Source organism: Mus musculus, chromosome 10 (genome assembly GCF_000001635.26).
Source record: "Mus musculus strain C57BL/6J chromosome 10, GRCm38.p6 C57BL/6J".
NCBI classification, from domain to species: Eukaryota; Metazoa; Chordata; class Mammalia; order Rodentia; family Muridae; genus Mus; species Mus musculus.
Genome location: NC_000076.6, coordinates 47,007,032 through 47,034,782, shown reverse-complemented (window position 1 = coordinate 47,034,782; position 27,751 = coordinate 47,007,032). Strand labels below are relative to the sequence as shown.

The 27,751-nt window shown below is 37.1% G+C and overlaps 1 long non-coding RNA gene across 1 annotated transcript; it reads left to right on the top strand.

The window, feature by feature from the left end:
* Positions 1–23,057, top strand: Gm35552. The gene is made up of 3 exons (XR_003948867.1): positions 1–313; positions 18,030–18,130; positions 22,434–23,057. It is a non-coding gene; the product is annotated as a predicted gene, 35552 (long non-coding RNA).
* The last annotated feature ends 4,694 nt before the right edge of the window (positions 23,058–27,751 follow it).

Genomic DNA, 27,751 nt, shown 5'->3' with positions numbered 1-27,751 from the left:
TTAACAGATTACTACAACTGAGATTTAGCATCATCCCTTCGGCCTTCCGGTTTCTGTTTGCACCCAGAGCTGATCCTGTGCCACAGAGTCCAGAGCTGATGCTGTGCCACAATCTCCATACCTAAACACCACTGGGAGAAAGCTAGCCTCCCAGGAGTTTGGACAAGCCTATAAGCGCAAGTAAGACCACCACTTCTGCTCAGAGGGACCTGCCCAGAACCCTCAGTACACAGGAACCGAGGAGCAACGTGAGACAGGAGCCTTCCAGTTTTCCTCTGCGCCACAGCACGAGGGAGCTGGGGAGTGCCCACAAGTAAGATCACCACTTCTGTTCAAATTCTTGGCCCAAGAGGGACCCTCCCAGTGCCATCAGAACACAGGAACTAAGAATAGCTGAGGTCAGGATCCTTCTGGTTTCTATCTGCACCATGGAGTTGACCCTGTGCCACAGCTCTCCATACCCAAAATCCTCACAGAGAGAACTGGTCTCCCAGGAGTACTGACATACAGGCTTACAGGGGGGACAAACCATAGTCAAAGACAGCAAGACCAGCTAACACCAGAGATAACCAGATGGCAAGAGGCAAGGGCAAGAATATAAACAACAGAAACTAAGGCTACTTGGCATCATCAGAACCTAGTTTTCCTACCACAGTAAGCCCTGGATACCCAGCACACCAGAAAAGCAAGACACTAACTTAAAATCACATCTCATGATTATGATAGAGGACTTTAAGAAGGACAAAAATAACTCCCTTAAAGAAATACAGGAGAACACAGAAGAGGAAACACAAAAATACCTCAAAAAATTACAGGAAAACCTCATTCATAGCATGCTCAAACTTATCGCTGTTCCATGTCAAAATACTGACTCCAGCCAGAGAAACAGATAACCTAACTGCAGATATATCTCCATTAGAGTCCAGCAGTCCTACCATAGTAGGAGTTGAAACTTGTAACATAGCTGAAGAACAAGAAAAAGACCTTAAAATATCCTCCATGAATATGATATGGGATCTTAATGAGGAAATGACAATCTCTTAATAGTCCATGAAAAGACAAACAGTAGTAGTAAATGAATAGGAGAGTCCAGGACTAGAAAATGGAAATAGAATCAACCTAGAAAACACAAACTCAGATATATATGGAATTAAATTTTAGGAACTCAAACAGAAACCTCAGAAGGAAGCCTCAGTGACAGAATGCAAGAAATATAAGAGAGCGTCTCAGACAATGAAGAAACAAACAATAGAAAAAAATGGAGACACTGGTCAAAGAAAATGTTAAAAATAATAATAATCTAGGCATGAACCATTCAGGAAACTGAAAGAATATGAAATGATCAAATCTAAGAATAATATAAATACAGGAAGGAGAAGAAATGAAGATCAAAGGCACAGAAAATATTTTCAACAAAATCAAAGAAGAAAACTTAAAGGATTGCCTATCAAGGTACAAGAAGCATATAGTATAACAAGTAAACTAAAACAGAAAAATAAAACATCCCACTTGGCACACAATATTCGTAGCAACATTAAATGCTAGGAACAAAGAAATAAAACAAAACAAAACAAAACAAAACAAAAAACTACAGAGGAAAAACACCAAGTAAGATATAAAGGAAGACCTTACAAAATAACACCTGAATTCTAAACAGAATTTTAAAACCCAGAAGGACCTAGAGAGATGTTCTACAGACTCAAAGGGACAACAGATGACAGCACAGACTACTCTATTCAATTCACCGAAGTAGAAAATAAGATATTCCATAATGAAATCAAGTTTGTGCAATATCTATCTAAAACCAAGCTTTACAAAATATGCTAGAAAGAAAATTCCAACCTAAAAAGTTTAACCACACCCAATAAAACACAAGAAATAATCTCATACCAGCAAGTCAGAGTGGAATAAGACAAACACACACACACACACACACACACACACACACACACACACACACACACACACAAATACATCTTACGTGAAAAATACCCACACACCACAATGTTAATCAAGCACTGCTCATTCATATATCTCAACATCAATGCATTCAATTACCCGATAAAACGAAAAAACTAGCAAAATGGATGTGAACTCAGGATTAATCCTTCTGTAGCACCCTGAAACATCTGAAAAACACTTCAATATATTAAGGGTATAAAGCACCTCAGGGTCAAGAGTTTGAAGAAGAAATTTTAAGCAGTTGAATGCAAAATCAGTCTGGTGATATCATTTTAATATTTGAAAAAATAGACTTCAAAGCAAATATAATCAGAAGCGCTACATATTCTGTATAAAAGTGGCATATTTACCTCACACATTGATAGTGAGAGATTTCAATATCTCACTCTTGCCAAAGACAGGTTATCTAGACAAAATCTAAAACAAAACATTTTGGAGGTAACTGATGTTATAGACCAAATAGATCTGACGGATATTTACAGGAAAAGACTTTCAAAACAGACTGTATCATTAGCATAGTCACTGAGATTGACAATTAGTAAGTTGTATGTCATGAAACTTAAAAGCTTCTGAACAGCAAAGGACAGCATCAAATGGACAAGTGGCAGCAAGGCAAAAAAGATATGTACCAACTGCACATTTGATATAGGGCTAATATCCAAAACATATAAGGAAATAAAAATCTATATATTACAAAAATAAATAACCCAACTAAAAAATAGAATACTATTATAAACAGAGAATTTAAAAAAAAAAAAGAACCTCAAATGGTTGCAAAGCATTTAAAGAGTAGTCATCAGGGTAATACAAATCAAAACTACTTTCCAATTTCAAATTATACCTCTCAAAATGCCTAAGGGCATTAAAAATAAGTGACAACTCATACTGGCACAGCTATAAAATAAGGGGAACATTCATCCATAGCTGATGGGAGCACAATCTTATACAGTCATTTTATAGTGAGAAAATCAATGGGCAGTTCCTTAGGAATATGTGAAACAATCCACCCCGTGATCCAGCTATGCTAACTCTTGATCATGTACTCAAAGAACCTTTCATCAGATCAAGGAGACTCTTGCTCAAATACCTTTTTTTTCTCTATTCTTAATAGCCTGAAATTGGAAACAAAGAAAGAAAATAAAGAAAAAGTAGTAAATTTACACAACGGAGTATTTCTCAACTATAAAATAAAAAAAAAAAATTGAAATGCACAAGTCAGTGAATGGACCTAGAAAGATGAACTTTTGTGATGTAACCCAGACCCAGGAACACAAAATGATAATTTATTTCCCTCTACAGGGATATTAACTGTTAAGTCAATGGCAATCAAGCTACAGTCTGTATATTCATAGAACTTAAGTTTAGAGAAAGGTTGAGCAGGGGAAGATACATGTATCATTAAGAAAGGATAATAGAATATGTACATAACCATAAAGTTGGAAAGGGAGGATAAACTGAGGAGGGGCAGGGTAGAAGGAGAAGAGGGAAGGAACATTCTGGGGATCAGATAAAATTAACGGTCATTTGAATGGTAGAACCAAAACCTGATAAAGTTGAAACTTTAAAAATGGATACATATTTGAAGGTGATTTAAATAAATAACTAAAAATAATCAAAAACTAGAGCTCCAACTGGGCTTCCCTTTTCACCAAATGAAGTGTCCATTAATGGTATTATGTTACATCTAAATTAGTTGTTGCCCAAAAGGGGTCCAATTAGAATACCCAAATAACTCAGGCTACTTCTGAGACTATTGTTCTACACAAGCAGAGAACAAGTCCCCATTGCTGAATGAACACAGAGAAGTCAAGCTGGTAGCCTTTAGCCTTACTTTCTAGCATCCTTTGTACTGAATGGTACTGTGAACAAATCCAGCCGCATACCATTTGTTCTATAGTGCTGTCCTTCCTAGTGGATATGCTATAGCAATGGTGACACAACGCTTGTGGGAGTAACAAATCAATATCTGATTAAGATCAAAACACAGTATGGGATAGAATCAACTCTTTTTTTTCCATTTTTTATTAGGTATTTAGCTCATTTACATTTCCAATGCTATACCAAAAGTCCCCCATACCCACCCACCCCCACTCCCCTACCCACCCACTCCCCCTTTTTGGCCCTGGCGTTCCCCTGTACTGGGGCATATAAAGTTTGCGTATCCAATGGGCCTCTCTTTCCAGTGATGGCCGACTAGGCCATCTTTTGATACATATGCAGCTAGAGTCAAGAGCTCCGGGGTACTGGTTAGTTCATAATGTTGTTCCACCTATAGGGTTGCAGATCCCTTTAGCTCCTTGGGTTCTTTCTCTAGCTCCTCCATTGGGAGCCTTGTGATCCATCCATTAGCTGACTGTGAGCATCCACTTCTGTGTTTGCTAGGCCCCGGCATAGTCTCACAAGAGACAGCTACATCTGGGTCCTTTCGATAAAATCTTGCTAGGGTATGCAATGGTGTCAGCGTTTGGATGCTGATTATGGGGTGGATCCCTGGATATGGCAGTCTCTACATGGTCCATCCTTTCATCTCAGCTCCAAACTTTGTCTCTGTAACTCCTTCCATGGGTGTTTTGTTCCCAATTCTAAGGAGGGGCATAGTGTCCACACTTCAGTCTTCATTCTTCTTGAGTTTCATGTGTTTAGCAAATTGTATCTTATATCTTGGGAATCCTAGGTTTGGGGCTAATATCCACTTATCAGTGAGTACATATTGTGTGAGTTAGAATCAACTCTTGACACTGCTTTTTTGACAAAGAACCTGAGACTAGATAGGCCAGACATTATAGAGAGACTTTGGAATAGTAAGCGCTAAATAGTTTGTCTCCATCAAATACCACTCCTTAAGGCTCAAGGCACCCTACAGAAAATAAAGATGAAAGAATATAAGAGCCAGAGGAGAGAGAGGACACCAACAGGCCCTTCTGAATCAACATTATCAAAGCTCATATGAACGCATACCAACTGAGGGAGCATGCATGGTGTCTGCACCAAGTGTTTTGCATATATAGCTTCTAGGGTAGATAGGTTAGTGTTTTTATGGAATTCCTGAGTATGGGAATGAGTGGTCCTCTCAGTTTTGAGCATTCTCTTGGGCTCCTTTTCTTCTGCTTGATTGTTTTTTCCAGTTCCAATGTGTTTGCCTTTGTTTTATCTTATGTTTTATTTTATTGTATCTTATGTCCTCTTATTATTTTCACTTAGAAACCTGTTTGTTTTCTAATGACAGACAGAAATGGCACAGATCTAGTTCTCATGGAAGGTGGGGTGTAACTGACATAATTACTGGGAGGGGAAACAATACGCAGGATATGTTTTATGAGAAATTAGAATCTACTTTAATAACAATATAAATATAAATACAAGAACCAAAAAGTATACATAAAACTAAGTTATTTAAAATATTTGAAATTATGTCTTAAAATCAATTAGTTTCAAAATCAGTTTGTTTAGAAAGGATATTTTTTAATGTCCTGAAATATTGTAGGATATCAATATTATCTCTATCACAGAGTTCTTTGGAAAGGAGAATGCAATATGTTTTAAATAAAGTTTTTAATTTACTTTTGAAAAGTGTCCACACACTCACTAAAATGAACTCATTGGCTGCCATCCCATACTGTGATCCTTTTTATTAAATGTGGAGATTGAAGCACAGATAATAAACAAACTGTTCAATAAGCTCTACCAGACTTTACTGAAAGAGGGTGCTTGTGTTTATTGTCATTTTAAAATTTGACTTTGAACTCCACTGAATAAAGGCCTTTCAGCATTCCCATCTAGAAAACAAAACCAAGACATAAAACCCAGCTTTCTGCCTGTCAGAATTTTCTGCAGAAGGCCCTCTGAAGTGAGAACTGTAACAGCTTGCTTAGCTTATATGCTTAAAAAAAGAAACTCTGCCTAGCAAGATTCCATATTCTTTATAAAATCATTATTCACAAGGCACACAAATTTGACAAGTACAATTGTACCTCCAAACATAGGGTTTAACTATTAAAAGGCCTGCATCTACCTACATTCAAAGCACATATGATAATAAAAAAATCAAAAGAGTAAATCCCCAGCCTACCTGGTTCAGGTACACATTTGGTGTTTTACTCTACATATACAGCAATCTCTTATATGTGATTTAGACTGTAAGATGCTTGAAAATTGTCAGGAAAAGTGGTGTGTTCTCATCTCTGTCCTATGAGACAATTACTTGTTAAATCAGCAGGTGACTAGACTCACTGTATTTCTCGACATCTTCTGTGCTTATAATACAAGAGATGAACTAATGGTTTTAAAAAGTAATATTTGAAAAACAAGTAATATTTGAAAATATTTAATGACTGTGACTCAGATATAAATAAAATTGGGTGACTTATGGGAGTAGAGCATAATGACAAATTACAACAATCATGCTGGAATTCAGCACCCACAACAAATAATTAAACATTGAATGATCCAGACAGAAGACCTTTAAAATGTTGCCAAACTCTATTTGGATAAACTTAATGTTTACATCAAGCCTAATGATTTCATCAGTCTTAATTATAATTGTGGTTTAGTAAAAGACTCACATTCACTAAAAGTAATGAAGAATGTGTCAAATGTTTGAAGAGAAACAATTAACCACTGCCCAAATGGTTATTGTTTTGCAAATAATCAGAAACTTGGAAAAATGTTAGTCATTGTGAAAATCTGTTGTCTCTCAAATGCCAGAGGTTTCTCTCTAGAGCAGCCTAGTGTGGCCAGTTAAGATTTATGCATTCCTGCATTTTATACATAATCTTATGCTGTTATTATTTAGTTTGAAAAATACAGATACAATTTAAATAATGTACTCATTATTTTAAAAGTCAGCTGTTAAAACATACTCACTTATATAAGACTGTATAAAGCAAAATGTGCTTAAAAGGATATTAGTTATTTTACATGTAAAATTCTCATTTCTTAATTAGTATAAAAGAGTATAAAGTATTGAAAGTAGTAAAATATGTGAAATAGGGGGTCTTGTAAATGTGGACCAGGAGTTTCTTGATTGATTTGAATATGCAATGAAAATAAACATAGGGAGATAATTACATTGTAATGTTTATACAGTTAATTGTAATGTTATCAATTATCATTTTTAAAAATATTTCCATAGTTTGACAAAAGAAATTTTGTCTAGATATGATATCAGTGTTGAATAGTTAGTTAGTGCTGAATAGTAGTATCATGATTATCAAAGATCTGTTAAATTTATCATAATTTATTTTGTAAATCTAAGTTGTTGGGAGAATATTCTTATTCCTTAAGATACTGTGAAGTGTATCTTATAAATTGATGTAAATACTATTTCTCTCTCTACAATATGCCATGTTGCCTAATGTTATTTATGAGATGAATAATATCAAGTCTACATATTAATAAGATATTAGATGTTATATATTTGTTAAGAATCTTCTCAATGATTCTATTTAATGAATGTTTGTTAATTTTAACAGTTACAAAAATCTGTAGATATATCTGTTTTCAGAAACAAGCAAGACAAGAGGTAATTGATCAGATTATTTATCATTGTCTTCTGGAAAACATAGTCTAACATTTGACATTTGATTTTGGCAGTTTAGATATTCATCCTCAGAGAATACATTTAATATCAGGTATCAGTGGAAGTAGAATTTCTATACTGAATGTTCAACTTCTATGTTAATCTTCCTTTCTAAAATTTCAAGTTTAAAGTAACTGCTATAATGTATTCACCTTTTTGATTCCTTTTCCATTTTTTTATTTTTATTTTTTTAGTTCTAGATGTTAGGAAAATGGGAAATCTTCAATAGAGAACTGTGGCTTTTCAATTTTTTTTTTCAAAGATATGGTGCCTTCTATGCTTGCCAAATTAGTTGCTTCGACTTGCTGCTTATTTAACTTGGCATGTGATTTTTAAGACCTTCTCGTCTCTAGCGTACTGATAGAATTCTTCAGACATGATTCAGGTTTCTACCAAACAGATGGAGAAGAAATATTAACACAGTCCATGCAAGTCACAACCAGGGCGATGAGGTTTCACTGATAAGAATTGGATGTAAATTGTGTGTACAAATTTGTATGAGTGCAACACGCAGTCCTAATGCCACAGACTCCTGGGAACTCATCCATTCCTCAGCACACAATTGATTTCTTCATTTAATATTCCATATATGCAGGAAATTCAAATTTCTTTATGGGCTATTTCACACCCTAAACTACTTCTGTTGTCTTCCTTTCTTCATATCTATTGAAGTTCTGTGAACACAAACTTAAATTTACCAGATTTTGGAATTATCTTCAAGAATAAAACTTAATTCTGTTTTTTCTCTTTGGACCCTTGCTTTCACAAACATTTTTTCTATATTAGCTTTCCAGCTTGTGTCCATGGTCTTAGGAACCTTTTAAGTATAGTTTTCTTGCTTCCTAGGGTCCTCCTCCTCTTCTTTTCCTTCTTCTCCTCCTCCTCCTTCTCCTCCTCCTCTTCTCCTTCTTCCCCTTCTCCTTCCTATTTCTATTCCTCTTCTCCTTCCTTCTCCTCCTTCTTCTTTTTCTCCTCCTTCCCCTCTTCCTCCTCCTCCTCCTTCATCACAGTAATGAAAATCTTACCTGATTCTTTGAGACTCATTCAGTATTTCATTCAGCATGAATGAAAATATCAATTTTAAATTAATAATGAATTTTGAGGTGATGAGTCTCTAAAATAGAGGAATATTGTATATGGAACAAAGGATAGAAAGTAATGACAATATCTTAACTGTATTCCCAATAATGTTGAGAGTATTCTGTTGTGGTAAATCTCCCAAATATGCCCCAGCAATGAAAACATAACTCACTTAATATGATTCCATGCTGTGCTCCTAAATTGGGCAGATCGACAACTACACTACCATCTTCCACATCTATGAGACCCCTTAAAACTTGCAGTTTCTCCAGGCCATGTGCTTCTGCTCTGCTTTTCTTTATCTTCCTCCTCCTCTGCATCCTCTCCCTCTTCCATTTTCTCCTTCTTCTCTCTCCCCACCTTCTGTTCCAGCTTTATATTTGCCCAATTATCAGCTCTCCTTAATTTTGCAAATTAAGGTGGGAATCAGGTTTAGAGGAAATCACCTGAGTGCTGACTCATTCCTTGCTCACAACCACTCACAGGAGAATGGAATTAACATCAAATATAATTAGTCCCAGGGCTATCTACATTTCCCCCTCTCTGTCCAATAAAAGACTGTTTAATCTCAGATATAATTGAACATAACTATTACTATTTTGTAATTTATAAAGTACAAGAGGCCTAACACCCAATTCATCATCTTTGTTTATTAAACAGAACCTCTGTCATTTATTCTTACTTAAAAGACTTATAATTCTACATCTGGATATGTCTTTGCTTTATATTGAATGCCATCTAAAACTATCCTCTCAAATCTGTTTCTCTCAAAATAAAAAGCCTGAGTTGGCTAGGAGACTATGTAGTTTTTCAACCCCATCAGAAATCCAAGAATAACTGATATTAACTGAAAATATATAGGAAGCTTAAACAGCTTCCAAAACTTAGCCAATCCATAGACCACTGATCACCTAGACAGTCCCTTACTCCAACACATTGGAGTATCGGTCTTCAGCCTACATCTGACAGACTTAGAGAAACATGAATATTAAGGACTAGCCTACTCTGTCTCAGCAGAATCAAGCTGTCCTAACCTGTAATTGTGTCCTTTCTTTGGACAGTATTATGTCTGTAGATGAATTAGTCAATTCTTGCCTAGTGGCTGTTTTGCCACAACTGGAGTAACTCAAAGATGCTCAGTTTCTTCTTTGAATCCAAGACAGGGAAAGCTGTCAGGAGCAGACTGGTCTCAACAACAAATGAATAAATATCATTAAACATAACATTCTGTGGAGTTCTGATGTTTTTGAAAACCAGCTATCTATGTTAAGTAATCTAGACTGTTCTCCGTTAACTACCCAGCCATTTCTAATTAAAATAACTGAAAAAACCCCTAACAGTAAACTCAGAGCCATGAATTTCCTATTTGGCCCTTATCTCACAGGCTTAAACATCTCAGATCTGTTTATAATAACAGCAATAGAAGGACTGGGTCTAATCCCTGTACTTCAAATTTTTTAGTATTAAAGACAACCTATACTAACCACCTCCAACCCCAAAGCTAGGGAACTGGGATGACGACTCTTCATAACTTCTTCAAGCTGAATATGGGCGTTGGGATATTTTTGAAGAGAAGGGAAAGGGTAGGGAAGTGGGGAGTTAGTTTGCTTTAAGAAGGCCATACCAATGATTGTATTAGTCTCTGATGTCTGTGTCCTGACTTGATCCAGAAGAAAAACAGACATCAGGAGTTCAGGTGTGGGGCAGTGGGCGATACACAGACAGTCTGGTCTCTAGTCGAGCTGAGGTCTGGAGCCCTGTGGGACTCTATGGGTGGTAATTTCCACCTACATGGGATGGTAGGAGTTCAATCATGTCTCCTGGACCCCCCAGCTCCTGTGAAGTTGCCGCCCCCACAAGAAAAGCTTGTGGCTAGCAATCTCATAGACAATGCCCAAGATTCTGACATTCTGGCTAGACTCCTCCACAGTTACCTAGCAACAGCAAGATGGCAAGCCCACTATAAGAGGGGCTGTTTGGCCCCTTCTTGCTCTCTTTAGCTTTCATCTTTCTTACTCTCTAACTCTTCTTCTCTCTCTCTTTCCGTTCCCACCTCTCTCTCTCTAAGCTTTTACCTCTCTCTCTTAAGCTTTCACTTTTCTTACTCTCTAAGTTTTTCACCTTTCTCTAGCTCTCTCTCTTTTTCTTCCCCCCTCTCTCTATGTGACCATGGCCATTCTCTCTCTCTCTCTCTCTCTCTCTCTCTCTCTCTCTCTCTCTCTCTCCCTTTTCTCTTTCCCCCTGCCTTTCTACAATAAAGCTCTAAAACCATAGAATGTCTCTGAAGGACTCTTGCCTGCATGGGTACCACCCAGTGCACCTCTTTCCCCCTGTCCCTTCTTCCCTTATCTCCAGGGCCAAGTGCCACCCTCAGCTCCTCTGCCATATCCAGCATGGGATACCAGACACTGAGAACCTGGTACAGGGGGCTGCCCCTTGTCCACCCCATGCAGTATGGGGTCAGTGGCTTCACACAGCCAGATGCCCACCCGGGGCCACGTGGAAAGAGTCCAGCAGTCCTCCCGCATCTGCCTGCTCAGAGCACAGGAACTCTGATGGGATATGGGCACTCTCCAACTCTCCTCTTTCCCACACACCCACGGCCCCACATTCAGGCAGGTCAGTTCAGCATGTCTGATGATGAAATTCACCAAGGCTGTATACTCTGTAATATATAAATCTCAAAAAAAAAATTAGTATAATCAAAATAAACTTTTTTTTGATTCCCTGGAATCTAGTTCTCAGGGGTTTTCCATCTATCAAATCTGATCCATATCACTCTGGAAGGTGTAAATACCTTAATCACCTTTTCCAATAGCACAAAGACAAAACCTTTTTTCAAAATCAGCATATCCTTCAGCTGGTAACCAGGACAACCTGTAGCTGCCTTCTGTCCCAGAGGAACAATAAAACCACCACAATACTCAAAATCACACACATTTCATCCTATTTAGTCCGTTCTAACTTTTCATGTCAGGATTTAAAACCAAAATTCCCATGGAGCCCATGTTAGACAGAATATATGTCTCCTGCAGTCTTTATTATGCCATCTTTAAAACAATTGATTCACACTTCTATTTTCCTTTCCCCTATCCTTCCCCCCTTTCCCTTCCCCCCTTTCCCTTCCCCCCTTTCCCTTCCCCCCTTTCCCTCCCCCCCTTTCCCTTCCCCCTTTCCCTTCCCCCCTTTCCCTCCCCCTTTCCCTCCCCCTTTCCCTCCCCCTTTCCCTTCCCCTTTCCTCTCCTCTCCTCCCCTCCCCTCCCCTCCCCTCCCCTCCCCTCCCCTCCCCTCCTCTCCTCTTCTCTCCTCTCCTCTCCTCTCCTCTCCTCTCCTTTTTCCTTTCCTTTCTATACCTGCTTATAAGAAGCAGCTTGTCAAACAAGAATTTAAACCCAAAATTCCTGTGGAGCCCACATTAGACAGAATATGAGTATCCTGTAAGACTTATGAGGGTGCTCTCTACCTTGAACCACAGTCATTTATTTAATTAATAGCTATTATAATATCTATCTCTTATGCTCTCTACCTAGAGTCACAGACTTCTATTAATTAATACCTGTTCATAGCAGGTGATTATCACTGCTCTCTCTACTTGGAGTCAGTGACTAATATTCCCTACCTGGTTCTGAACCGCAGGTGAAATTTTACATCTTTAGATACTACATCTGCTTATAAGAGGTAGCTTGTCAACCAGGATTTAAATTCAAAATTTCTGTGGAGCCCATGTGATAGAATATGAGTATCAAGTAAGACTTATTAGAGCAATATATCTTTATACCTTCTTCAAGTATCAAAAGGTTATATTTCTCTCTTTATAGATATGAATTACCTTCCCTGGAGTCCTTTGTACCCTTTTCTCCCAACTATTTATTCACAGGGAGAAGCTGAGTGTGAAAAGACCCGAGTTGTCTGTGTCCCTGTTTGGAGATGGGGGAGGCAGCATGGGGAGCAAAGGCTACAGGGAAGCAAACACAGAAAGGCTCTCTCCAGCATAGATGCCTCTCTGCTGTTGTCTGTAGGCCCCTCAAACCCAGTCAGCTTCAAATCCATACTGCTACAGCCTAGGTCACTGCCCAAGTGCCATTCAGGGGTTGGGGGACATTGAATTTTTATCTCAGGTTAGTTGAATTCAAGTCACGACATTGGGTGCCATTTTGTTGCAGTAAATCTCCTCCCAAAAATGTCCTGGCAATGAAAACAGCATTCACTTAATATGATTACATGCTGTGCATCTAAATTGGGCAGATCTACCACTACACTACCATCTTCCACATCTATGAGACCCCTTAGAACTTGTGGTTTCTCCAGGCCATGTGCTTCTGCTCTGCTTTTCTTCATCTTCCTCCTCCTCTCTATCCTCCCCCTCTTCCATTTTCTCCTTCTCTCTTGCCAACTTCTGCTCCAGCTTCCCTTTTATCTTCCTAATCATCAGATCTTCTTTATTTTACAAATTAAGGTGGGAAGCAGGTTTAGGGTAAATGAGCTGACTCATTCCTTGCTCACAACCACTCACAGGAGAATGGAATTAACTTCAAATATAATTAGTATGCCAGCAGCCTTGAAAAGTATTATTTAAAATGCAGAAGAATCATAAGAAAAATGAACTCAAATTACTATATTTAAAGAAAAGAATGAAGACATTTAAGAGAATAAAAGAAACCTTGGAGAGACACGAGTTTCCTAATGAAAACCACACTCAGATAAAAAGAAAAACAAAAGCAAAAAACAAAACAAAGTTTACAACCCTTCAGGGCATATTCACATGATCATCTTTTGGGTAACAAATTATATTTAATACGGGAACTGCAGAGAATTTAAAGACATTTTATAAATAATTGATATGAAAATTAAAATTGTATATATTTTGTTTAAAAATCACTGTTTATTGAATAATAACAGTAAATAGCCTTTAAGATTTAACAAATATAGAGAAAATATAAACATATTGAAAAATGATAACCATAAGGACCAAATTTAATTGCATTCAATCTTTTTTAAAATTGAAAGTATCTATGGAACTAGTAAAGAGCTAAAATATGTCAAGTAAACATTAGGATTTAAAACTGTAACAAATACAGAGAGTTTGAGTATATAAAATATACAAACTTTGTGCAGATATATTTACTTACATTTTTAAAATTGCATATTCAGTTATTTAATTCTTTCCTTGTGAAAGCAGCATAAAGTGTGACAACTTGAGATTAAAACACACAAAAAGAAACAAACTTTGGACTAACCAGTGAAACATAAATATTGACTCAAAACCCCATATTCACCCCATTTTGAGGTCCTGAAGTTCGAATAACCTAAAAATCAACTTAATATGGCAAAACAAACTAAAAGATAAAGAACTTTTTAATTCAATTATGCGCACGCACACATACACACACACACACACACTGTTGCATACACAAGATGAACAAGTACTAATCATGATTAAATCCTAACTCTTATTTCTCTCAATGTTGTTCTCTCGTATTTTTCTAAAGTTATAATCTTAAATTATTTTTATGACAAAGATAAACATTTAACATTTATAACAAAAGGCATACATATAAGCTGAAAATATAACTAAAACAATAGAATTTATAGATACAAGAAACAAGGCACACACAAACACACACACACACATATATATGTATATGGGAAAGTATATCTTCCATTTAGAGGTCACTTCATTACATACCATGTAATAAAATCTCTTAGTAATGTCCTATTGAAAAGTATCCAAACACAACGAAATTTAAAAGATAGACTAAAAGTATGATGCTGAGGATAGATTTGTCAAGCCAAACTTAAGCAGAAAATGGGTATGGTAAAATTAGTATCAGGAAGAATACAGGAGTAAGCCTAGTGAATACCCTAGAGTGCAGAAAAATAGTTTATTATTGATAAAAAAATACAAACACACAAAAAAGCCAGCAATGATCATGAACCTTTAGCTGACAAATTACATTTCATGAAAAATGTATAAAGGAAATCCATAGAAGTAGCCAGAGAAATTGATAAAAAAAAAAGCACAATTGTCATAGGAGATTTTAGCATGCCATTGCAGATCCATGGCAGTTAAACTCATCCTAAAGGAGAAGTACATCAGTTCAGAGTGAGATAGTAAATAAGGTTACAATCATTCCACACAGGTTTCCTTCCCACAAAAGCCTCCTGAGGCGTGAGTCACCCTTAACATGAAGCTGCAATACAGAAGTGAAGCTTGCACATGGCATTACCTTTGTTTCTTTGTCCTTACCAGGGAGGGAGTTACGAGTAATTCTATGAAGGAATGCTATGATAGCTGTTATGTGGCCTGTTCTGCTCCTGCCCCCTACTTCCTTAAAATTAGCTCTAGAAATGGCAAGCCCCCAGTTGCTCAGACAAATCGAATGACTTTCTACCTAGCAGTTAACTACTTTATAAATGGGATTGAAAGATGAATAAATGTACCACTTGCCCCCATTGAAACTATATATGAAGCCAAATGCACTGGATCATACATACATATTCTTGGCCATGAGTGTCCAAGGAAATATGCCAGTGACCTCCAACAGTCTCAAAGCTAGGAATATAGATGGATAGTGCTGATCTAAGTGTGCCAAGCTGTTAGCAAGGGCTTTATAGTCCAACCCCTAAGTTGTATTCAGGTTCCACCAATTTGCTGTGTGTATATACAGATATATTTACTCACACACATAATATATGCATGCAGACACGTAAGTTAAGTCCACATGCATACATGCACACACACACACACACATCTATATATATCCTATTTGATATTCAATATTTCTTTTCATAACTCAGTGTCCATGTTAATGTCTTCCTCATTAAAATAACTATGGGCATGGATAGATGACAAAACATTTAAGTTCATGTACTGCTTTTGTGGTGGCACAAGGTCAATCACACTACCCATGTCAGGTGGCTCACAGTGACCTGTATCTCCAGCTTCAGGCAATTCCCACATTCTGGCCTGAACTGACACCTCCACTCATGTACATATACCCCTATACAGACACAAGAATATACACATAATTAAAAAAGAAAAATAATTCAGAAATCCTTATGAAATGAAATCATTTAAATTTAATATAATTAAAATAATTAAACATACTTACATAGATCTCTTCTTACATAGAACATTGTACACAATTGGAATCACACCAAATACAAGTGTGTGTGTCTATGTGTGCCTAGTGGTTTGCATTTGGAAGTGAATACATTATTCATTGAACTTGAAATTCATTCTATCTGTGCTAAGCTACCCTTAACTTTCTATCCCATCAGTACTATGAGATACATTCTATAAATATTATTTTAATATTTTCCAGCAAGAAGTATTTACTTAATCAAGTGTGAGCTTTAGTAACACCATTGTCTTTATTGAAGATTATACTTCTCAGTCAGTCATGATCACATTCATAACCTTCCAGTCCATTGGTTCTTTCTCAATTGATAGGATACTCAGCCTTCTCAGGCACTTTATTTTCAGCTTGCCTAAGGAATCTCTTTCAGTTCTTGGCATTTGATTGCTAATGATATCTTTATGTGTTCATTCATATATATATATGATACATAGCGAGATGTGGATGATAGGTTAGATACATGATAATATATATGTATATATATGAGAGATAGATACATGATATATAGATACATGATATATAGATAGATGATAATTATGAAAGATAGATAAATACATGGTGTAATAAATTAAGAGGCAATAAACAAGAGAGTCATATAGATATATAGATAGATAATAAATAAACTTTGCATTATTTGTGCATATGTGTGCTTGTATGGTATTTGTATGTATGCTGAAAGTATGGAAGCATGCAGGTGCATGTAGCTGTGTGAATCTAGACAATAGATAATAGAGAGTCACATAGAATTTTCACCTTGCATGAAAGGCTTAAGATTCATGCTTGATGTAGCATGTAGTTTTGTCCTCAGCAATAGGGATTTAACTTTCACCTCAGGGAGGTAACTTAGTGCAATGGAATAGCCTATATTACTTTATGAGTCTCTTGGGCAGTCTTGAGTAAGAACTCAAAACAGGGTTTCCTCAAGCCTGATACTGGATTTTTTTTTTATCAGATAGTCTATGGTGCTTGGAAATAGTATCGTCACTCCAACTGACTGAGGTTCAATTAAGTTAATATATCGTATAATGTTATGTAGTGTATAATGTATACATTAACAATTATGTATACACTTATGTTCATTGAATCTAATTTGGGGTAAATAAAAATAGTATAATTCCTTGTGGTTCTTCACATCCCCTTAGCATTAATTTTTTCCTTCAGCCCTCATCTACTTCTACACTGACCTCACTAGAACCCAATTAGAACCCTTCCTTATTTTTCTCATTTTTCTTTTATATCACTTGTTTCTGGCCATTCCCTTCTCTACCACTGCCTATGGGACAGTTTTTGCTTCTTTCTTGGCTTCTGTAGTTACTCCAGGTTATATATTCATATCTGAGGACGTGGAGCTAGGAACAGAATTTGACAGAGAAAATGTATGTGGTGCTTGTCTTTCTAGTCTAGATGACCTCACTAAATATAACTAAATGTAATATTTTCTTGTTCTTCCCATTTAACTACAATTTAATTTCCTTTTCAGCTAATAGTACTCCATAGTGTATATGAAGCATATTATCCTTGTCCATTCATTTGTAGAAAGACCATGCACTTCAGACAAAGGCACAGGGTAGTGAGATTGATATTACCTGACATATCCTCTCTGAGCAACAGCTTTCATAGACTGTTTTATAGAGACTTCCAGGGAGGAAAGTAACCAATAATATTACGCATGTGTGAAGCCTATGAACAATAGCTCAGCAATTAAGAGCACTGACTGCACTTCCACAGGTCCTGAGTTCAATTCCTAGCACCCACATGGTGGCTCACAACCATTGGTAACCGTATCCAATTGAGGGCCCGAGTACCAGAGGCTTTCCATGGAGATCTCTGGCCAGGTCTGGTACAAGGGTTCCAGAAAAGGGAAGTGAGTGCTGCCAGGGAGGTGAAGTCTCTGCTGTGCCTTCCAGGTCACTTGGTGATTCTGAGCCACCCTACACTGAGTTGGGTCCGGCTGGGCCTATGAGAGGCAGACTATCCAGTGAGGAGTTAGGAGGAGCCTCAGGTGAAACCTCAGGCTTCAGGAGAGCAAATATGTTCCCAAGTGTTCCAGCTCTTGGGACAAAAGGCTCAGACTAAAGAGTAGTTCTCACACACCTTTAATTTCCTGGATAGGATATATATACAGTTTGGGGGATGATTCAGGGTTCTACAGCAGGTACCTCTCATTGGCTTTGACTGAGAGCTTGGGGGAAACCTTATTTGCATGTAGGAAGGTTTGATGCAAGTAAGGTTTCTATGTGGCATGATTGAACACCTTCTGTCCCATGTAGGTGAAAATCACCACCCGTCAAGTCTCCAGGGTTCCAGACCTTTCCTCGACAGAAGAAGAAGCAATGTGCAGCCCACTGCTCCATATCTGATGCCTTCTCTGGTGTGTATGAAGACAGCAGCAGTGTACTCATACAAATAAAATAAATAAATCTCTAAAAATATTTTAAAAAGCAATGCCTAAATGTGCAACAATGTCATTGATAGCGTGACAATAATGAACAGCTCTTTTAGTTTACTTTTCACATGATCAACAGTATGAATACCATGACTAGTGCTGAAAACTTAATCAAACACCCAAAGCTAGTGATTTTATTGATCTTAGAGGAAAATATATTATTATCTATTTATTAAACCATTATGATTTCTAACTGCGTACTAAGTTCTTATCTTTATACCTATGGATAAGTATATCCCTTAACCTTCACCAAAAAGAATTCTCTTTGCAACAAAGACTATGGCAAAACAAATGCAACAACAACAAAACTGACCACAACTGGTCAAAACATAGAGAGCAATGAGTCGTGGGGTACACAGTATCTAGGTATACAACTACAAAACCATCCCTGTACCTAAGATTCAGGGAACAATCATGAAAAGGAAGGAGGGTCTAAATCATAAGCACCAAAGGACCAGGAACTCTTTTAGAAGACGTCTTCTAGAAATGACAGAGAAGCTAAGTGAAAAATACCTCAATAGTATAGCTTCCTAAAGAATAAATGAACAAGTACAGAACCAATAGAAAATCAAACACGGAAGGGGAAAAGCTCATGTAATTCTACCCCATGATCAATGGGCCACTAAAGGATGCTGAAAATGAAAGGAGTAGATTTCATGCATTGAGAAGTATTCATATTGGTTGTCCAGTACCAGGTTTCAGCATTGAAATAAATCATGGACATTCAACACAAAATAGACTTAGCAGATTGTACCCACATATTTATGAATATGCATATGTATACATACATATGTTATATATACATATATTACATATACATGTATACACACACATATATTTGAAAGGGATGAAGGCATGAGAATATTGTATATGGAAAGGGAACTGAGAGAAATAATGTAATTACATTTCTCCCTTCCTTTTCCTTTTCTGAAACCTCCCATAGAGCCTTTTCTGATCTCTTTAAAACTTACTGGCGTCTTTTCCCATCAATTATTATTGCATGAATGCACAAATTTGTATATGTGTATCCATTTCTAAATTTGAACTGTTGAGTAAATATAATTTTACACGTGTGTATGTTTTCAGAGATGAACATTTGACACTGTGGGGTACAGGTGATGGGAACCTGAGGTTCTGAGCATGGGTGAGCTACTCCCAGGATTTGTCTGTCCTGTGGCAGCATGTGCTAGGGAGAGATGCCCTCCCCAACCCTTGCTCATTGTTATCTCTGGCAGGCAGGAGAGTTAGCCCTGGAGTCATGGGAGCAGGACATCAGGCCCTGTACCTGGACTGAGCAACACAATAAAGCTGGTCCTGACAAAGGTGTTGCAGATGAGCCACTACAATGGCATGAGAATGGAACTTGAGGGATAATCAGTGCCCACCCCTCAGGCCCAGATTCAGGACTTTGAATTGGCTCACCCCAAGATCTAATGCATAGAGGAACTGCTGAAGTGCATGAAGGGGCCATTCCTACAGATCCAAAGCTCTAGGATCTCCAATGCATAGAACAATAACAGGATATTTGAGATGAGTGCCAGTGACATTCCATTACTGATAGAGTGACAGAAGCCAGAGGCCCTGTACCAGACTAATAAGACATGGCAATGAATATTTGCTAGCAAGGAAATATGGACAAAAGGAATATACTGTGTGGAACACACTGTGGCATGGTATAGCTTTCCCAATGAGATTTTTTTCTCTGCTGGGGAGGGAGGTTGCAAGGCTTGAGGGTAGGTACAAAAGCAGGGAGAGATCAGTGCAACTGGGGTACATAATGTGAAATTCATAAAGAATAAAAAAAATTAAAAATATATATTTCTTAAGATAGTCTTTCCTAGTCCCATTGCTAAATGTTTATCATAAAAACTGTTGATTTTGTCAAACATTATTATATTCCTATTAAATTTTTTAGACAGTCTTTGTTTTTGGAAACATGAATTCACACTGCCTGTTAGGCTGTCTGAATCTTCCTATGTAGTAAAGACAGACGTTGAAAATTTGACATTTCATTTATTCCAACATTCTGAGTAAGGAATTCAATTAAATTATTTGTGTTTTTCATTGTTATCATATAATAATATTGTAATCAATAATATTGACTGATTTTCTTATTTGAATTATTCCTTAATGCCTCTAATATATGATCATTTTAATTTAATGATGTATCCAGCTTACTAGAATCTGATGGAGTATTTTAACCTGTGTTTATAAGGTATATTACTTATAGTATTTTGTAGTATGGTTTTCTGGGCACAATATTAGAAAAAATATAATCTGAAGCAGTGAAATATGCAGCATTCCTGTTAACAATGTTCAATTATATAGAAACTGGTACTAATTCTTCAAACACTGTTTTGTATAATTAGGTAGATAACATTTCCCACACTTCTTCTGGTCCTTGTCCTCATCTAAGTTCATTTAACTTTTCTTGGTTTTGTTATCAGTAATCATATTATTATTATTACTATTAATTACTATTTAGGTTTTTTCTAATAAGGCTTTACCGTGAAGCTCTGACTGGTCTACCGATCACTATGCAAACCAGGCTTGTCACCACTCTATAGGGTGTGGAATTTGGGAGAACAGAGCTGATAAATGAGTCCCACACAATAGCCAGCTCTATTCAGAACATCAGACAACTTATGCTCCAAGAGTTAAGAGAAAGAAGATTACATTTTTCATGAGTTCAAGAGGTACACAATCACAAGGACAGGATGCATATAGCAAAAGCATAGTTTTTCATATTAAGTAAGAACTGTAAGCAATAATGAGTAATCTGAAGTTAATTCAGTCCTATATACTATATCAGGGAGGATCACAAAAACATGTTCCAAGAACAACTTTATGTTTTGAAAAATCTGAGGTCACAAGATTCTTGTCATCTTTCCTTGTAAGTGTTCTTACAAGAACTAATAATTCTTCTCACAAACTGTATTACTGAATAATGTTGTGACACAGGCTGATTTTGGACTTGTGGCTCTCTCTGTCTAGCTCTGTCTCCTATGTGCTGGCATTCTATACCACATTTGCTATTCTTATTTCCCTTATATTATTGTTGCATTTTATTTAATTCAGTGAATCTATTAGATGTAGAAGATTGTGAGCTTAGGTTTTTTTTCCCCACTTTTTATGTGGGCTTGCTTCAAATTGCAAAAGTAGTAAACTTGAAATTAGATTACGAGATATTCTTGAACTGATAATTCTACCTCTTCAAATATTTGTGAACAAATGTAAAACTGGAAAGAAAGTTTAAAAGTCTTTCACATATATACAACCACTACAGAATACAGGCATGGAAAGACAAATATTATATGAAGCTACTCATTTGAAGAACCTAGAAATATTAAGTTTGATCTCTCAGATGTTGAAAGTAGAATTGCAGTTACCAGAGGTAGAAGAAGGAACGATTGATGGTCAGAGAAAGGACAGGTACAAAGGGCCTGGTAAAGAAAGGGAATCACTGCAGATGCTTACATGTTAGAATTGGCTGTTGATAAGAAATTACCCATTTCAAGTCAGAGATATGGAAAGAAGAATTTGCATGCTTCTTATACAATGATGAAAAGGGGAACTTTCATGGTTCTACTGCAGGGAAATAATGGAAGTAATTGCTATGTTAATTACACTGGTTTGTTCATTATACAATACATGTATTAGTGGAACATGTATGTGAAATGTTTCAAAGAATGAAACATATTGTAGACTATCTCACATGTATGAGTAAGAATTATGTGTCAGTTGTGAAAACTTACCTGATGTGAACTTTATTTTATTTATTAGGCCAGACAATTCCTAGTCTTATTTGTAAAAGTGAGAGAGGGATGAAATAAAATATTTCAAAGTTAGTTGCTGATATCCTTGTTCTTAGAGTAAATAGAAGTATGGTAAAGAACAAGGAGGCAATCATAGCAATATAGTACCTTTTGAATATTTATTTGGACAAAGGCCAGTGGCAGGCAAGTAATGAATTCATTTTGCCACTGGACTCACCTTTGAAAGCAATCTCTATTGCATCATTAATTTAATCATTTAAATTGTGTGATTCCAGACATTGCTATGTAAAATATACAGTGAAAGTCCAAGGTTCAGAACATGCCTTTAGGCTTGACAGAAAGCCATATGAACTTCATTTGGCTAAGTAAATGAGGTAGAATTTATCATAATTCTATTCTCTTTTTTTTTATATCCTCATTTTAAAAATACATTCTTTAATCTTTTTTTACAGTCTGGACTTTATTCGCCTCCAGATCAACCCTCTGACTGTTCCACATCCCATACCTCCTTCCCCCACCTCCAAGTGGATGTCCCTACTCCCTCACCCAACATCAAAAGACAGCCCCACTTCCTTGGGCCTCAAGTCTCCTGAAGGTTAAGTACATCTTCTCTTACTGAGTCCAGATCCCACAGACCTCTGCTGTCAGGGGCCTCATATCAGCTGTTGTATGCTGCCTGATGGTGGCTCAGTGTCTGAGAGATCTTGGGGTGTACAGGTTAGTTGAGACTGCTGGTCTTCCAATAGTGTCATCCTCTTCCTCTGTTCTACTTTTAAACCTCAAGATCATTTTGTCTTTTTGCTCCTCTCACATATGGCGGTCCTCTCTGTTGAGAAACATCCAGATCAGCTTAGAGGGATAACTACAAAATTAATCTACAGATGTGTGAACATAGTTGAATAACAGATACCCAGTGGGTCATTAAACTCAACTAGTTACCAGAGGCAATAGAAGCAGACTATACACTAACTTATATAGAGATAACCCCCCCAAAAAAACAATAACAACAAACAGAGAAAAGCTGAATCATATAGCAAACAATCATAACTCAAAATGTTAGCCAATGAGGAGAAGCAATGGCAACCTGATATTCATAATTAGTAAAAGAAGTTGAAATATAAAATTGGAAATAAAATGGTGACTCAAATATAGCCAAATTCAGAATGGATATTATAAAAAGGAAGATGAAAGCAAAACCATCAAGGATGGCTGAAGGAGGTGATATAAGTAAGCAATGCTGATTATCTACAGGCTAAGGCAGGAGGATTGCATGGCTCATGTCAGTAAAAGCTACATGGGGAGATCAAGATCTCTCAAGATGTAAAAAGAAAAATAAATTAAAGCACAAAATCATAAATAGAAAAGACTATACAATGAGCATATGAACATATGGATAACACAACAGTAAGGATGGTGACAGTATGAGGTACAGAAGGTGATAAAGATGACTATTTGTATAATAATATAAATAAGGATAGTTTTGGATAATAACCCAGAGAGTAAAATAAATACATTCTGTACTGATGTGAATAAAGCATTAAAAGTAATTAAGGTGTAGGAGGAACTAGAGAGATGGAGCAGCAGATAAGATTGAATACTGCTCTTCCAGAGGACCCAGATTCAGTACTTAGACCCCCATATTAGTTGTTTCACAATTGCCTGTAACTCTAGCTCCAGAGGATCTAATGTCCGCTTCAAGCACATGCATTTGTATACACACACACACACACACACACATGCACACACATACTCACACATACACTCACACATACTCACAACATACTTAAAGTTGCTCATAATTTAAAAAATATTAACAATGAATCAAAGTAAACAAAGGTACAAAAATGCTTTAATAAGTACTGAAAAAAACAATAAGTACTAGTTAATGCTACAATAATTGTTAAAACCCATATTAAGGGTGGGTATGATAGGATACATGGGACAATTTCAATATTTTTGTATCTGTTGAGGCCTGTTTTGTGACCAATTATATGGTCAATTTTGGAGAAGGTCCCGTGAGGTGCTGAGAAGAAGGTATATCCTTTTGGTTTAGGATAAAATGTTCTGTAGATATCTGTCAGGTCCATTTGTTTCATAACTTCTGTTAGTTTCACTGTGTCCCTGTTTAGTTTCTGTTTCCACGATCTGCCCATTGATGAAAGTGGTGTGTTGAAGTCTCCCACTATTATTGTGTGAGGTGCAATGTGTGCTTTGAGCTTTACTAAAGTGTCTTTAATGAATGTGGCTGCCCTTGCATTTGGAGCGTAGATATTCAGAATTGTGAGTTCCTCTTGGAGGATTTTACCTTTGATGAGTATGAAGTGTCCCTCCTTGTCTTTTTTGATAACTTTGGGTTGGAAGTCAATTTTATCCGATATTAAAATGGCTACTCCAGCTTGTTTCTTCAGTCCATTTGCTTGGAAAATTGTTTTCCAGCCTTTCACTCTGAGGTAGTGTCTGTCTTTTTCCCTGAGATGGGTTTCCTGTAAGCAGCAGAATGTTGGGTCCTGTTTGTGTAGCCAGTCTGTTAGTCTATGTCTTTTTATTGGGGAGTTGAGTCCATTGATATTAAGAGATATTAAGGAAAGGTAATTGTTGCTTCCTGTTATTTTTGTTGTTAAAGTTGGCATTCTGTTCTTCTGGCTGTCTTCTTTTAGTTTTGTTGAGGGATTATCTTCTTGTTTTTTCTAGGGCGTGGTTCCCATCCTTGTATTGGTTTTTTTTCTGTTATTATACTTTGAAGGGCTGTATTCGTGGAGAGATAATGGGTGAATTTAGTTTTGTAGTGGAATACTTTGGTTTCTCCATCTATGGTAATTGAGAGTTTCGCTGGGTATAGTAGTCTGGACTGGAATTTGTGTTCTCTTAGTGTCTGTATAACATCTGTCCAGGCTCTTCTGGCTTTCATAGTCTCTGGTGAAAAATCTGGTGTAATTCTGATAGGCTTGCCTTTATATGTTACTTGACCTTTTTCCCTTACTGCTTTTAGTATTCTATCTTTATTTAGTGCATTTGATGTTCTGATTATTATGTGTCGGGAGGAATTTCTTTTCTGGTCCAGTCTATTTGGAGTTATGTAGGCTTCTTGTATGTTCATGGGTATCTCTTTCTTTAGATTTGGGAAGTTTTCTTCCATAATTTTGTTGAAGATGTTTGCTGGTCCTTTGAGTTGAAAATCTTCATTCTCATCCACTCCTATTATCCGTAGGTTTGGTCTTCTCATTGTGTCCTGAATTTCTTGGATGTTTTTAGTTAGGATCTTTTTGCATTTTCCATTTTCTTTGATTGTTGTGCCGATGTTCTCTATGGTGTCTTCTGCACCTGAGATTCTCTCTTCCATCTCTTGTATTCTGTTGCTGATGCTGGCATCAATGGTTCCAGATTTCTTTCCTAGGGTTTCTATCTCCAGCGTTGCCTCACTTTGGGTTTTCTTTATTGTGTCTACTTCCCTTTTTAGGTCTAGTATGGTTTTGTTCATTTCCATCACCTATTTGGACATGTTTTCCTGTTTTTCTATAAGGACTTCTACCTGTTTGGTTGTGTTTTCCTGTTTTTTGAACAGAACAGCAATGGCTTGTGCTGTAAGATAGAGAATTGGCAAATGGGACCTAATGAAACTCCAAAGTTTCTGCAAGGCAAAAGACACCGTCAATAAGACAAAAAGACCACCAACAGATTGGGAAGGGATCTTTACCTATCCTAAATCAGATAGGGGACTAATATCCAACATATATAAAGAACTCAAGAAGGTGGACTTCAGAAAATTAAATAACCCCATTAAAAAATGGGGCTCAGAACTGAACAAAGAATTCTCACCTGAGGAATACCGAATGGCAGAGAAGCACCTGAAAAAATGTTCAACATCCTTAATCATCAGGGAAATGCAAATCAAAACAACCCTGAGATTCCACCTCACACCAGTCAGAATGGCTAAGATCAAAAATTCAGGTGACAGCAGATGCTGGCGTCGATGTGGAGAAAGAGGAACACTCCTCCAATGTTGGTGGGATTGCAGGCTTGTACAACCACTCTGGAAATCAGTCTGGCGGTTCCTCAGAAAACTGGATATAGTACTACCGGAGGATCCTGCAATACCTCTCCTGGGCATATATCCAGAAGATGCCCCAACTGGTAAGAAGGACACATGCTCCACTATGTTCATAGCAGCCTTATTTATAATAGCCAGAAGCTGGAAAGAACCCAGATGTCCCTCAACAAAGGAATGGATACAGAAAATGTGGTACATCTACACAATGGAGTACTACTCAGCTATTAAAAAGAATGAATTTATGAAATTCCTAGCCAAATGGATGGACCTGGAGGGCATCATCCTGAGTGAGGTAACACATTCACAAAGGAACTCACACAATATGTACTCACTGATAAGTGGATATTAGCCCAAAACCTAGGATATCCAAGATATAAGATACAATTTCCTAAACACATGAAACTCAAGAAAAATGAAGACTGAAGTGTGCCACTATGCCCCTCCTTAGAAGTGGGAACAAAACACCCTTGGAAGGAGGTACAGAGACAAAGTTTGGAGCTGAGATAAAAAGATGGAACATGTAGAGACTGCCATATCCGGGGATCCATCCCATAATCAGCTTCCAAATGCTGACACCATTGTCTACCTTAGCAAGATTATGCTGAAAGGACCCTGATATAGCTGTCTCTTGTCAGAGTATGCCTGGGCCTAGCAAACATAGAAGTGGATGCTCACAGTCGGCTATTGGATGGATCACATGGTCCCCAATGAAGGAGCTAGAGAAAGTAGCCAAGGAGCTAAAGGGATCTGCAACCCTATAGGTGGAACAACATTATGAACTAACCAGTACCCTGGAGCTCTTGACTCTAGCTGCATATGTATCAAAAGATGGCCTAGGCGGCCATCACTGGAAAGAGAGGCCCATTGGACATGGAAACTTTATATGCCTCAGTACAGGGGAACGCCAGGGCCAAAAAAGGGGAGTGGGTGGGTAGGGGAGTGGGGGTGGGTGGCTATGGGGGACTTTTGGTATAGCATTGGAAATGTAAATGAGCTAAATACCTAATAAAAAATGGAAAAAAATAAAAAAAGGGTGGGTATGAATTCTAATTAGAATGTAATCTAGGAAGAAACACAGTTCTTTCATATTTAATGTATTTGTACCAAAGCATTACATCCAAATCTAAAAGTAAATACAATTTACTGTTGAAGAAACCCTAAATGCCCTGTTTTAACTAAGTTATATCATCCACAATTGAATAATCAACAACATGATATAGAGATACAATGTAGAAAGGGTATACTATCCGAGTGGTATTCTTCAAAGCCACTTATCACCAACTTAATGAAAAATAATGTTATATGAAGACACAGTTTATGAGAAAATAACCATAGGAATATTGATTTATGACAGTAAGCTGAACCAGAAATATGCAATATTATAATAACAAACATGTGAAGAAAATTGATAATGATAGGAAATATACAATAATCGCCAGGACCATGCACACCTACAATGCTAGCAATGAGGAAGAGATGATGCCAGTTTAAATCTGCCCTTTTGAGTCCATATCCTTCCAGAACTCTGTGAAGCTTTAAAGGCTGGCTGAAAGGATAAATCACTAATTGAAGCACTCTGCAATGATGTGCAACAGGACAGGTGCAAACAGTGCTTAGCTTACAAGAAAAGGGAAAGCTCAAAAACAAACAAGCTTTGAAAAGGAAACATAAAAGGTTTTGTTCTCAGAAAAGTGTGAATTGGAAATGGGCTTGCTCTCACTG